Source organism: Eleutherodactylus coqui, chromosome 10, assembly GCF_035609145.1.
Source record: "Eleutherodactylus coqui strain aEleCoq1 chromosome 10, aEleCoq1.hap1, whole genome shotgun sequence".
In the NCBI taxonomy this organism is placed as follows: domain Eukaryota; kingdom Metazoa; phylum Chordata; class Amphibia; order Anura; family Eleutherodactylidae; genus Eleutherodactylus; species Eleutherodactylus coqui.
The window spans coordinates 13894863-13909922 of NC_089846.1; the positions used below are offsets into that span (position 1 = coordinate 13894863).

General features: G+C 54.7%; 1 protein-coding gene across 7 annotated transcripts in view; it reads right to left on the reverse strand.

Annotated features, from left to right (window-relative positions):
• DAB2IP (DAB2 interacting protein) overlaps positions 1-15060 on the reverse strand; it is a 270280-nt gene that overhangs the window by 105319 nt on the left and 149901 nt on the right. Inside the window, exon 1 of one of the 7 annotated variants that reach the window (XM_066580285.1) lies at positions 6608-6739. The exons of the other annotated variants lie outside the window; for them this stretch is intronic. The gene's annotated coding sequence lies outside the window, so the exon portion shown is untranslated. Of the gene's footprint in view, positions 1-6607; positions 6740-15060 lie in introns of those variants that run through there. 7 annotated transcript variants of the gene reach the window in all.

Sequence of the window (15060 nt, forward strand, 5' to 3'; positions counted from 1 at the left end):
CGGGGTAGGAGGACATACAGGGGGCCACCACACGTTCCTGTAATGAGGGGGTTACTGGAGACGACATAGTACAGGACAACGAGCGCCCCCCAGGGTAGGAGGACATACACGGGTCCACCACACGTTCCTGTAATGAGGGGGTTACTGGAGACGACATAGTACAGGACAACGAGCGCCCCCCCGGGGTAGGAGGACATACACGGGTCCACCACACGTTCCTGTAATGAGGGGGTTACTGGAGATGACATAGTACAGGACAACGAGCGCCCCCCCGGGGTAGGAGGACATACAGGGGGCCACCACACGTTCCTGTAATGAGGGGGGGGGGGCTGTTTCTGGAGACAACATAGTACAGGACAACAAGCGCCCCCCCGGGGTAGGAGGACATAAAGGGGTCCACCACACGTTCCTGTAATGAGGGGGTTACTGGAGATGACATAGTACGGGACAACAAGCGCCCCCCGGGGTAGGAGGAGATACACGGGTCCTCCACACGTTCCTGTAATGAGGGGGTTACTGGAGACGACATAGTACAGGACAACGAGCGCCCCCCGGGGTAGGAGGACATACACGGGTCCACCACACGTTCCTGTAATGAGGGGGTTACTGGAGACGACATAGTACAGGACAACGAGCGCCCCCCGGGGTAGGAGGACATACAGGGGTCCACCACACGTTCCTGTAATGAGGGGGTTACTGGAGACGACATAGTACAGGACAACGAGCGCCCCCCCGGGGTAGGAGGACATACAGGAGTCCACCACACGTTCCTGTAATGAGGGGGTTACTGGAGACTACATAGTACAGGACAACGAGTGCCCCCCGGGGTAGGAGGACATACACGGGTCCTCCACACGTTCCTGTAATGAGGGGGTTACTGGAGACGACATAGTACAGGACAACGAGCGCCCCCCGGGGTAGGAGGACATACAGGGGGCCACCACACGTTCCTGTAATGAGGGGGTTACTGGAGACGACATAGTACAGGACAACGAGCGCCCCCCGGGGTAGGAGGACATACAGGGGTCCACCACACGTTCCTGTAATGAGGGGGGGGGGGGGGGTTTCTGGAGACGACATAGTACAGGACAACAAGCGCCCCCCCCGGGGTAGGAGGACATAAAGGGGTCCACCACACGTTCCTGTAATGAGGGGGTTACTGGAGATGACATAGTACGGGACAACAAGCGCCCCCCGGGGTAGGAGGAGATACACGGGTCCTCCACACGTTCCTGTAATGAGGGGGTTACTGGAGACGACATAGTACAGGACAACGAGCGCCCCCCGGGGTAGGAGGACATACAGGGGGCCACCACACGTTCCTGTAATGAGGAGGTTACTGGAGACGACATAGTACAGGACAACGAGCGCCCCCAGGGGTAGGAGGACATACAGGGGGCCACCACACGTTCCTGTAATGAGGAGGTTACTGGAGACGACATAGTACAGGACAACGAGCGCCCCCCGGGGTAGGAGGACATACACGGGTCCTCCACACGTTCCTGTAATGAGGGGGTTACTGGAGACTCTACATAATACATGGGAAAACAATTACATTGTTCCCGGCAGCGACATTTCCTCCCCGAGGCTCAGAGCAATAAAGTGTTAGCAGGCTGGAAATCTCCATGTGGAGGATGGAGGAGATCGGCAGGAGAGCTGCAGTGTATATATATATGGCTCGGGGTGGATTATATATACCCCCCCCCCCCACTCCACCCACCCGACTGACGCAAAACAGTTCCAATACCAGTTAAACAAATCCCTGTGCCCCCCCCCTGTACACAGGACGCCCCCTCATACATCTGTCCCCCTATAGGCCTGCCCCCCCGATATACATACAGGGGTCACGTCTCATCTGTCCGACATGATCAGAGGTCGTCGTGGGACATCAAGGGCCAGAAACCGAAGATGGGGATTACAAGTGAACGCAGCCGATGCCGGAGAACCTACAGACCCTGTGAGACACATGGCAGAGGACCCCCGTGCCCGTGATGATCGGGGGGCATTCACACTACGCAGCAATCGTGGCCCTTATTATTCCTTCCCGCCGGGACATCAGGATTGGCGCTCACCAATATCAGCGGCGATCGTTTGTTGGTGGTCTGAAGAATCGTCACTTGTGCCACTCACTGCATCCCCTCAGGCCGCTGCTTTGCTCTCCCTCATGCTTTACACTACAGCTCTGCCCGGGTTGGTGGGTCTAATATTCTGGTATCGGCCCGTCGCCCCCCCCCCCCTCCCTCACAGCCAAAAATAACATCTGCAAAGCCGATCAGAGGATGCCCCTCCAGGGATCCCAGCTCTGGAGGACACATATCCAGCTACTGCTCCTTGTTATCAGCCATTTCCAACTATAGAGAGGCTGAGAGTAGCACAGGTGAATACAATCTATTACTCCCTGTTATCAGCCATTTCAGGAGCGGCAGGGAGGCTGAGTGTTGTGTTCTTCACTGTGATAAGTGACATGAAGTGTAGAAACCTCCTGCCCACCAGGACTACCATGTCACAGAGAAGGTTATCAGCACTGGAGATATGACCAATATCAGCCGCTCCTCTTATAACGCTCCAGTACTGATATAACCTCCAGAGACATTTATATCGTATATGTGATATAAGCAGCTCCTCCTATAACCTTCAGAGGCGTTTATATTATATACTGATATTAACAACAACTTTTATAACGCTGCAGTACTATTATAACCTCCAGAGACATCACATATGCGGCTGATAGCAGCAGCTCCTCTTATAACGCTCCAGTATAGATATAACCTCCAGAGACATTTATATCATATACTGATATCAGCCGCTCCTCTTATAACGCTCCAGTATAGATATAACCTCCAGAGACATTTATATCATATACTGATATCAGCCGCTCCTCTTATAACGCTCCAGTAGTGATAGAACCTCCAGAGACATAATTTATGTGACTGATATCAGCCGCTCCTCTTATAACGCTCCGGTACTGGCCCTTTAATAGAGAGCAGCAGGGTTTGGCCGGCAGCAGCACACAAGGGGTTAAGCGGTGAGACTTGCTAGCAGCAATGATCTCTCTGTGAAATCCATGTCCCCGGGCCACGCACGCTGCTCCGGAGTGAGCGGCTGGAAGAGGCAGCTAGAAGGAAGAGGCATGTTCAAACCAATGTGCACAACTATGCAAACAATGTCATGACAAAGAGGCAGGAGGGCGCGTCAGCCGCCACGAGCACCGCGTCAGCCGCCACGGGCACCGCGTCACTCCAGGCCGCACCGCGTCAGCCGCCATGAGCACCGCGTCAGCCGCCATGAGCACCGCGTCACTCCAGGCCGCACCGCGTCAGCCGCCATGAGCACCGCGTCACTCCAGGCCGCACCGCGTCAGCCGCCATGAGCACCGCGTCAGCCGCCATGAGCACCGCGTCACTCCAGGCCGCACCGCGTCAGCCGCCATGAGCACCGCGTCAGCCGCCATGAGCACCGCGTCACTCCAGGCCGCACCGCGTCAGCCGCCATGAGCACCGCGTCAGCCGCCATGAGCACCGCGTCAGCCGCCATGAGCACCGCGTCACTCCAGGCCGCACCGCGTCAGCCGCCATGAGCACCGCGTCAGCCGCCATGAGCACCGCGTCACTCCAGGCCGCACCGCGTCAGCCGCCATGAGCACCGCGTCAGCCGCCATGAGCACCGCGTCACTCCAGGCCGCACCGCGTCAGCCGCCATGAGCACCGCGTCACTCCAGGCCGCACCGCGTCAGCCGCCATGAGCACCGCGTCACTCCAGGCCGCACCGCGTCAGCCGCCATGAGCACCGCGTCACTCCAGGCCGCACCGCGTCAGCCGCCATGAGCACCGCGTCACTCCAGGCCGCACCGCGTCAGCCGCCATGAGCACCGCGTCACTCCAGGCCGCACCGCGTCAGCCGCCATGAGCACCGCGTCAGCCGCCATGAGCACCGCGTCACCTCCAGGCCGCACCGCGTCAGCCGCCATGAGCACCGCGTCAGCCGCCATGAGCACCGCGTCACCTCCAGGCCGCACCGCGTCACCTCCAGGCCGCACCGCGTCACCTCCAGGCCGCACCGCGTCAGCCGCCATGGGCACCGCGTCACCTCCAGGCCGCACCGCGTCAGCCGCCATGAGCACCGCGTCACTCCAGGCCGCACCGCCATCCGGCCAACAATACACCTAATCCCGGCGGGAGCGATGACACCGCAGATCAATATCCAGGGAGAAGCGGTGCCCCACTGAGGCGTCTGCTGATCCCATACAATACAGCCATCAGTATACAGGACGCCGATGACCCCGTATACACAGGAGCGCCCCGCAGATAACTTACTACAAGACACACATGGGTCCGCCGTAACGGCGAGTCTACAATGGGCCGGCTGTCCCACTATATCGCTGCCGTATGTCAGATATGGGGGCCGGGAATGAAGCTGGGCACACTTCTATGGATCTGTGGCTACAGATGGACGATGGCCAGGCTCTACTTCACCGAGGGCAAAGATCCAGTTTGGTAGAGATCGATACGGTGGCGTACAGCTGGTATAATTGGGCGCGACTAATATAGATGGACACGGCTGAATACTGTCGGTATAACTAGGTACGGTTGGTATAATTTGGTATGGCTGGTATAGATGGATACGGCCGGGTCCAGTTGGTATAATTGGGTACGGCTGGTATAGATGGACACGGCCGGGTCCAGTTGGTATAATTGGGTACGGCTGGTATAGATGGATACGGCCGGGTCCAGTTGGTATAATTGGGTACGGCTGGTATAGATGGATATAGCCAAGTACCGTTGGTATAATTGGGTACAGCCGGTAGAAACAGCTACAGCCAGGTACAGTTGGTATAATTGGGTACGGCTGGCAGAAATGGGTACGGCCAGGTCCAGTTGGTATAATTGGGTACGGCTGGTATAGATGGACACGGCCGGGTCCAGTTGGTATAATTGGGTACGGCTGGTATAGATGGACACGGCCGGGTCCAGTTGGTATAATTGGGTACGGCTGGTATAGATGGACACGGCCGGGTCCAGTTGGTATAATTGGGTACGGCTGGTATAGATGGACACGGCCGGGTCCAGTTGGTATAATTGGGTACGGCTGGTATAGATGGACACGGCCGGGTCCAGTTGGTATAATTGGGTACGGCTGGTATAGATGGATATGGCCGGGTCCAGTTGGTATACTTTGGTACAGCTAGTAGAGATGGGTACAACCGGGTACAGTTTGTATAACTGGGTACAGCCAATAGAGATGGATACAGCCTTGTACTGTTGGTATAATTGGGTACGCCTGGCAGAGATGGGTACAGCTGGTATAATTGGGTACGCCTGGCAGAGATGGGTACAGCTGGTATAATTGGGTACACCTGGCAGAGATGGGTACAGCTGGTATAATTGGGTACGGCTGGCAGAAATGGGTACGGCCAGGTCCAGTTGGTATAATTGGGTACGGCTGGTATAGATGGACACGGCCGGGTCCAGTTGGTATAATTGGGTACGGCTGGTATAGATGGACACGGCCGGGTCCAGTTGGTATAATTGGGTACGGCTGGTATAGATGGACACGGCCGGGTCCAGTTGGTATAATTGGGTACGGCTGGTATAGATGGACACGGCCGGGTCCAGTTGGTATAATTGGGTACGGCTGGTATAGATGGACACGGCCGGGTCCAGTTGGTATAATTGGGTACGGCTGGTATAGATGGACACGGCCGGGTCCAGTTGGTATAATTGGGTACGGCTGGTATAGATGGATATGGCCGGGTCCAGTTGGTATACTTTGGTACAGCTAGTAGAGATGGGTACAACCGGGTACAGTTTGTATAACTGGGTACAGCCAATAGAGATGGATACAGCCTTGTACTGTTGGTATAATTGGGTACGCCTGGCAGAGATGGGTACAGCTGGTATAATTGGGTACGCCTGGCAGAGATGGGTACAGCTGGTATAATTGGGTACGCCTGGCAGAGATGGGTACAGCTGGTATAATTGGGTACACCTGGCAGAGATGGGTACAGCTGGTATAATTGGGTACGCCTGGCAGAGATGGGTACAGCTGGTATAATTGGGTACGCCTGGCAGAGATGGGTACAGCTGGTATAATCGGGTACCTATGGAACATAAAGGGTCCCTGTGGGCTGCAGCATTACACACATCACTGGGGGTCCTACACTTCAGTACCAGTCATAAGATGGCATGTAGCAGAGCTCAGCGCTGCGGCCGCACTACACCCTGCAGACACCCCAACACCAGGAGGATGGCACACACCGGTCCAGAGAGGCCCCAGGACCCCCCGACCAGTCACTGACTACTATACCAGGTCCCCAGACAGGGGGGGGGCGACTGTGGTGACAAGAGCCACACAGGCAGGGAAGGTGACAGGAGGATGATAGATGGGGGGAGGGGGGTGCAGGGTGTGAGAGTAAAGGGGTGACGGAGGGGGGGGGGGGTGTGAGGGGGTGATAGATGCGGGGAGGTGGGGGGTGCAGAGGCCGGATAGCAGGGTGATGGAGCCTGACAGGTGGGCTGAGCAGGGGGGGGGGGGGGGGGGGGGTGACAGGAGAGGCGATATGAGGAGGGGGTGAAGCTTCGCTGTGCCGGGTCGCCCGGTAATCACTCACCCGGTGGTGCCGGCCCCGGTCCGGGCTCTTCTCTGTGCCCTGTCCCTCTTCCTCCAGTGGTGCCGCCCCCTCCCGGTGAGGGGTCCCGCACTGTACCCGGTAGTGCCGGCCCCCGGTGTGCCGCACTGTAGCCGGTGGCCCCGGTCCAGCTCCTCACTGTCCGCACATCCCGGCCATGTATGCTGGGAAGAGGAGGCGGGGCCATCAGCTCGCCCCGCCCCCCGCCGCTCATTGTGCAGCAACAGAAGCCCGCCTAGTGTGTGAGGAGAAAGTGCCGAGATAAGGGAGAGAGAGACAGTGAGAGAGAGAGAGGGAGACCGAGAGAGTGACGGGCTGAGAGAGAGAGAGGGGCCGACAAGGAGAGACACACTGGTGTAAAGAGAGGGGCCGACAAGGAGAGACACACCGGGGGAAAGAGAGGGGCCGACAAGGAGAGACACACCGGGGGAAAGAGAGGGGCGGGCCGACCGAGAGAGACGGGGGGAAGAGAGGGGCCGACCGAGAGAGACACACTGGTGGAAAGAGAGGGGCCGACAAGGAGAGACACACTGGTGGAAAGAGAGGGGCCGACAAGGAGACACACACCGGGGGGAAGAGAGGGGCCGACCGAGAGAGACGGGGGGAAGAGAGGGGCCGACCGGGAGAGACACATTGGGGGAAGAGAGGGGCCGACCGGGAGAGACACAATGGGGGAAGAGAGGGGCCGACCGGGAGAGACACACTGGGGGAAGAGAGGGGCTGAGAGAGAAAGAGATGGGGTAAGAGAGGGGCCAACCGAGAAAGACACACTGGGGGAAGAGAGGGTCCGAGAGAGAAAGAGACGGGGCCAACCGAGTAAGACACACTGGTGGAAAGAGAGGGGCCAACCGAGACAGACGGGGAAAGAAAGGGGCCGACCGAGACAGACAAAAGAGAGGGGCCGACCGAGACAGACAAAAGAGAGGGGCCGACCGAGAGAGACGGGGAAAGAGAGGGGCCGACCGAGAGAGACGGGGAAAGAGAGGGGCCGACCGAGAGAGACGGGGAAAGAGAGGGGCCGACCGAGAGAGACGGGGAAAGAGAGGGGCCGACCGAGAGAGACGGGGAAAGAGAGGGGCCGACCGAGAGAGACGGGGAAAGAGAGGGGCCGACCGAGAGAGACGGGGAAAGAGAGGGGCCGACCGAGAGAGACGGGGAAAGAGAGGGGCCGACCGAGAGAGACGGGGAAAGAGAGGGGCCGACCGAGAGAGACGGGGAAAGAGAGGGGCCGACAGAGAGAGACGGGGAAAGAGAGGGGCCGACTGAGAGACACACGGGGGAAAAAGAGAGGGGCCGACCGAGAGAGATACACCAGGGGAAAGAGACACCAGAGGAAGAGAGGGGCCGACCGAGAGAGACCGGGGTAAAAAGAGACTGACCAAGAGAGAAAAGGACCAAGATATATACTAGAAAGAGAGAAAGCAGGAGAGGGGCAGAAGTGAAGAGGAAGGATCAACAGAAAGGCAAGGAGACAAGTGCAGGAGTGGGGGACAAGCGAGGGAGGGGGGATGGGAAGTAAGGGGGAAAAGCGAGGGAGGGGGAATGGGAAGGAAGGGGGACAAGCGAGGGAGGGGGAATGGGAAGTAAGGGGGACAAGCGAGGGAGGGGGAATGGGAAGTAAGGGGGAAAAGCGAGGGAGGGGGAATGGGAAGGAAGGGGGACAAGCGAGGGAGGGGGAATGGGAAGGAAGGGGGACAAGCGAGGGAGGGGGAATGGGAAGGAAGGGGGACAAGAGAGGGGGAATGGGAAGGAAGGGGGACAAGAGAGGGGGAATGGGAGGGAGGGGGGACAAGAGAGGGGGAATGGGAGGGAGGGAGGGGGGACAAGAGAGGGGGAATGGGAGGGAGGGGGGACAAGAGAGGGGGAATGGGAGGGAGGGGGGACAAGAGAGGGGGAATGGGAGGGAGGGGGGACAAGAGAGGGGGAATGGGAGGGAGGGGGGACAAGAGAGGGGGAATGGGAGGGAGGGGGGACAAGAGAGGGGGAATGGGAGGGAGGGAGGGGGGACAAGAGAGGGGGAATGGGAGGGAGGGAGGGGGGACAAGAGAGGGAGGGAGGGAGGGGGGACAAGAGGGGGAATGGGAGGGAGGACAAGAGAGGGGGGACAAGAGAGGGGGAATGGGAGGGAGGGGGGACAAGAGAGAGGGAATGGGAGGGAGGGGCACAAGAGAGGGGGAATGGGAGGGAGGGGGGACAAGAGAGGGGGAATGGGAGGGAGGACAGGGGAGGGGGGACAAGAGAGGGGGAATGGGAGGGAGGGGGGACAAGAGAGAGGGAATGGGAGGGAGGGGGACAAGAGAGGGGGAATGGGAGGGAGGGGGGACAAGAGAGGGGGAATGGGAGGGAGGGGGGACAAGAGAGAGGGAATGGGAGGGAGGGGGGACAAGAGAGAGGGAATGGGAGGGAGGGGGGACAAGAGAGAGGGAATGGGAGGGAGGGGGGACAAGAGAGAGGGAATGGGAGGGAGGGGGGACAAGAGAGAGGGAATGGGAGGGAGAGGGGACAAGAGAGAGGGAATGGGAGGGAGGGGGGACAAGAGAGAGGGAATGGGAGGGAGGGGGGACAAGAGAGAGGGAATGGGAGGGAGGGGGGACAAGAGAGAGGGAATGGGAGGGAGGGGGGACAAGAGAGGGGGAATGGGAGGGAGGGGGGACAAGAGAGGGGGAATGGGAGGGAGGGAGGGGGGACAAGAGAGGGGGAATGGGAGGGAGGGAGGACAAGAGAGGGGGAATGGGAGGGAGGGAGAATGGGAGGGAGGGGGACAAGAGAGGGGGAATGGGAGGGAGAGGGACAAGAGAGGGGGAATGGGAGGGAGGGGGACAAGAGAGGGGGAATGGGAGGGAGGGGGACAAGAGGGGGAATGGGAGGGAGGGGGAATGGGAGGGAGGGGGACAAGAGAGGGGGAATGGGAGGGAGGGGGACAAGAGAGGGGGAATGGGAGGGAGGGGGACAAGAGAGGGGGAATGGGAGGGAGGGGGACAAGAGGGGGAATGGGAGGGAGGGGGGACAGAGAGGGGGAATGGGAGGGAGGACAGAAAGGGGGGACAGAGGGGGAATGAGAGGGAGGGGGGACAGAGAGGGGGAATGGGAGGGAGAGGAAGGGGGGACAAGAGGGGGGGAGGGGGCAAAGAAAGGAATGGGTGGGAGTGAAAGGGGGACAAGAGGGAGGAAAAAGAAAAGGGGACAGGAGGGTGCGAATGGGAGAAAGGTGGACGGGAGGGAAGGGAGGAGAGAAAGATGAGGGGAAGAGGGAAGGATCAATAAACAGACTAGGGTAGAGAGGAGAAGGACAGGAGGGGGAGAAGGACTTGAGAAAAGAAAATAGGGAGAAAGATGAGGGGGAGAGGAAAGGATTAACAGAAAGGAAGAGGAGAGAGGGACAGGAGAGAGGGAAAGAAGAGGGGGAAGAAAGATGAATCAAGAAATGAGGGGAGAGAGGGGAACAAGAGAGAAGGAAGGGGGGAGAAAAAGATGAGCGATGGATCAACAGAAAAACTAGGGGAGAGAGAAGGGGTGGGGGTAGGAGAGAGAAGGACATAAGAAAAGACAGTGGGGAGAAATAAGGGGGGAGGGACTGGAACGAGAGAGAGAGAGATGGGGGGAGAGAGGCACAGGAAGGAAGGGGGAGATGAGGTAAAAGGAGGAGACAGGAGGGAAGGAAGGGGGGCAAGAAAGATGAGGGGAAGAGGGAAGGATTGACAGATCAGGTTAGAGCGGAGGGAGGGGGCAGAAATGAGGGGAAGAGGAAGGATCAACAAAAGATGAGGGAGAGAGGGAAGGATCCACAGACAGAAAGTGATGGGGGAGGAAGGAGAAAGATGAGGAGAAGAGGTAAGGATTGACAGAGACAAGGAGGAAAGGGGTTGGAGAGAAAGACAGCTGGACAACGATGGAAGAGCGTGATGGACAGAGAAAGAGACATGGAGGGAGAGCGCAACATACCCGGAAGAAGACGACGGTTGGTGACATCAACTTATTTCAGCTTACAAGCAAGGGACGGCGGGGCTTCAGTGCCGGGCGTTGGGCGCTGCTGGAGCGGGCGAGGAGGCATTCTTTATTGTTTTTTTCCAATTTTAAAAATAGCTATTTTTTTTTAAACTTGCGAAAGCCCCTTTATATCCCGGAGGGGGTCCGACCCCCCGCCAACGGGAGAACTCGTTTACCTGCGGCTGAATGTTTTTGTTGCACAGGAAACCAAGTGAAACATATAAGAATTGTATCAGAAGGGTCGGGGAGCACAGATGTACGACCGCCTCTCACACACAGGACTACCGCTATCTAGCTCACGCATCTTCCCGATTGCCACACTGTATTTGTCCTTAAATTGCCCTTACAGGGACGACTGTCGGATGTATTAGCACCTGACAGCAGTGCCAGCGGCTGTCACCCTTGTGCCGTTACACAGGAGCGACAGTCGTTCTGTGAATGGCTTGCGTAGCACGCCGGGCATCGCTCCATCCTCCACTCGCAGTAAACAGGCAGTCGCTCATAGATTCACTGACTCCTGTTCACACGGGCCGATAGTTGCTTGGGTTCTAGGTGAGCTAAAGAGACTTCAACAAGTGAGCGATTTGTCACTTAATGCCCCGTCGGCGACCGCTTGCACACGGAGTGACTATCACCTGAATTGACCGTTTCCAGCTATAATCACCCCGTATTATACAGGTACCTTAAGTCCTGATTGGATGACACCAGGGATCTATAATAATGCACATATAATATCCTGCACCCCTTACACAGTGTGACCATGGTTGGATCACAGCAGAGGTATATAATAATACACATATGATATCCTGTTGCCACCTTATTACAAGCAGATAACACTAGCGCCCTAACCAGAACCCTCTTCTCGCCTCATCACCGCGTTCATCCAGAGAGGCGCACAGAAGATCGTCCTGGCAGCGATTAATTGCAGCTTAATGACAACGTATAGCCTGGAGCCGCGCAGCGCTGACCCACTTCTCCCGACTCCCTGCATCTCCCTCCAAATAATGTGATGGAAATGAGTCCTCTACATTAACCACTTCCTGCCCCTCATCCTGCTGCACACTCATTAGTGCTGCATCTGTGAATGGGGCGGATACACGGTGATATCACACATAGTACAGGATCTACAGGCAGTCTGATAATGACATCACAAACAGTACAGGACCTATGGGCAGTCTAATAATGACATCACACAGTACAGGACCTATGGGCAGTCTAATAATGACATCACACACAGTACATTACCTGCAGCCAGTCTAATAATGACATCACACAGTACAGGACCTACGGGCAGTCTAATAATGACATCACACAGTACATTACCTGCAGCCAGTCTAATAATGACATCACACACAGTACATTACCTGCAGCCAGTCTAATAATGACATCACACACAGTACATTACCTGCAGCCAGTCTAATAATGACATCACACACAGTACAGGACCTACAGGCAGTCTAATAATGACATCACACACAGTACAGGACCTACAGGCAGTCTAATAATGACATCACACAGTACAGGACCTACAGGCAGTCTAATAATGACATCACACAGTACAGGACCTACAGGCAGTCTAATAATGACATCACACAGTACATTACCTGCAGCCAGTCTAATAATGACATCACACACAGTACATTACCTGCAGCCAGTCTAATAATGACATCACACACAGTATATTACCTGCAGCCAGTCTAATAATGACATCACACATAGTACAGGATCTACAGCCAGTCTAATAATGACATCACACACAGTACAGGACCTACAGGCAGTCTAATAATGACATCACACACAGTACAGGATCTACAGCCAGTCTAATAATGACATCACACACAGTACAGGATCTACAGGCAGTCTAATAATGACATCACACACAGTACATTACCTGCAGCCAGTCTAATAATGACATCACACACAGTACATTACCTGCAGCCAGTCTAATAATGACATCACACACAGTACATTACCTGCAGCCAGTCTTATAATGACATCACACAGTACAGGACCTACAGGCAGTCTGATAATGACATCACAAACAGTACAGGACCTATGGGCAGTCTAATAATGACATCACACAGTACAGGACCTATGGGCAGTCTAATAATGACATCACACACAGTACATTACCTGCAGCCAGTCTAATAATGACATCACACACAGTACATTACCTGCAGCCAGTCTAATAATGACATCACACAGTACAGGACCTACGGGCAGTCTAATAATGACATCACACAGTACATTACCTGCAGCCAGTCTAATAATGACATCACACACAGTACATTACCTGCAGCCAGTCTAATAATGACATCACACACAGTACATTACCTGCAGCCAGTCTAATAATGACATCACACACAGTACAGGACCTACAGGCAGTCTAATAATGACATCACACACAGTACAGGACCTACAGGCAGTCTAATAATGACATCACACAGTACAGGACCTACAGGCAGTCTAATAATAACATCACACAGTACATTACCTGCAGCCAGTCTAATAATGACATCACACACAGTACATTACCTGCAGCCAGTCTAATAATGACATCACACACAGTATATTACCTGCAGCCAGTCTAATAATGACATCACACATAGTACAGGATCTACAGCCAGTCTAATAATGACATCACACACAGTACAGGATCTACAGCCAGTCTAATAATGACATCACACACAGTACAGGATCTACAGGCAGTCTAATAATGACATCACACACAGTACATTACCTGCAGCCAGTCTAATAATGACATCACACACAGTACATTACCTGCAGCCAGTCTAATAATGACATCACACACAGTACATTACCTGCAGCCAGTCTTATAATGACATCACACAGTACAGGACCTACAGGCAGTCTGATAATGACATCACACAGTACAGGACCTACAGGCAGTCTGATAATGACATCACACACAGTACAGGACCTATGGGCAGTCTAATAATGACATCACACAGTACAGGGCCTACAGGCAGTCTAATAATGACATCACACAGTACAGGGCCTACAGGCAGTCTAATAATGACATCACACAGTACAGGACCTACAGCCAGTCTAATAATGACATCACACACAGTACAGGGCCTACAGGCAGTCTAATAATGACATCACACACAGTACAGGACCTACAGGCAGTCTAATAATGACATCACACACAGTACAGGACCTACAGGCAGTCTAATAATGACATCACACACAGTACAGGACCTACAGGCAGTCTAATAATGACATCACACACAGTACATTACCTGCAGCCAGTCTAATAATGACATCACACACAGTACAGGACCTACAGCCAGTCTAATAATGACATCACACACAGTACAGGGCCTACAGGCAGTCTAATAATGACATCACACACAGTACAGGGCCTACAGGCAGTCTAATAATGACATCACACACAGTACAGGGCCTACAGGCAGTCTGATAATGACATCACACACAGTACAGGATCTACAGCCAGTCTAATAATGACATCACACACAGTACAGGATCTACAGGCAGTCTAATAATGACATCACACACAGTACATTACCTGCAGCCAGTCTAATAATGACATCACACACAGTACATTACCTGCAGCCAGTCTAATAATGACATCACACACAGTACATTACCTGCAGCCAGTCTTATAATGACATCACACAGTACAGGACCTACAGGCAGTCTGATAATGACATCACACAGTACAGGACCTACAGGCAGTCTGATAATGACATCACACACAGTACAGGACCTATGGGCAGTCTAATAATGACATCACACAGTACAGGGCCTACAGGCAGTCTAATAATGACATCACACAGTACAGGGCCTACAGGCAGTCTAATAATGACATCACACAGTACAGGACCTACAGCCAGTCTAATAATGACATCACACACAGTACAGGGCCTACAGGCAGTCTAATAATGACATCACACACAGTACAGGACCTACAGGCAGTCTAATAATGACATCACACACAGTACAGGACCTACAGGCAGTCTAATAATGACATCACACACAGTACAGGACCTACAGGCAGTCTAATAATGACATCACACACAGTACATTACCTGCAGCCAGTCTAATAATGACATCACACACAGTACAGGACCTACAGCCAGTCTAATAATGACATCACACACAGTACAGGGCCTACAGGCAGTCTAATAATGACATCACACACAGTACAGGGCCTACAGGCAGTCTAATAATGACATCACACACAGTACAGGGCCTACAGGCAGTCTGATAGTGACATCACACACAGTACAGGACCTACGGGCAGTCTAATAATGACATCACACACAGTACAGGGCCTACAGGCAGTCTGATAAGGACATCACACACAGTACAGGACCTACAGGCAGTCTAATAATGACATCACACACAGTACAGGACCTACAGGCAGTCTAATAATGACATCACACAGTACAGGACCTACAGGC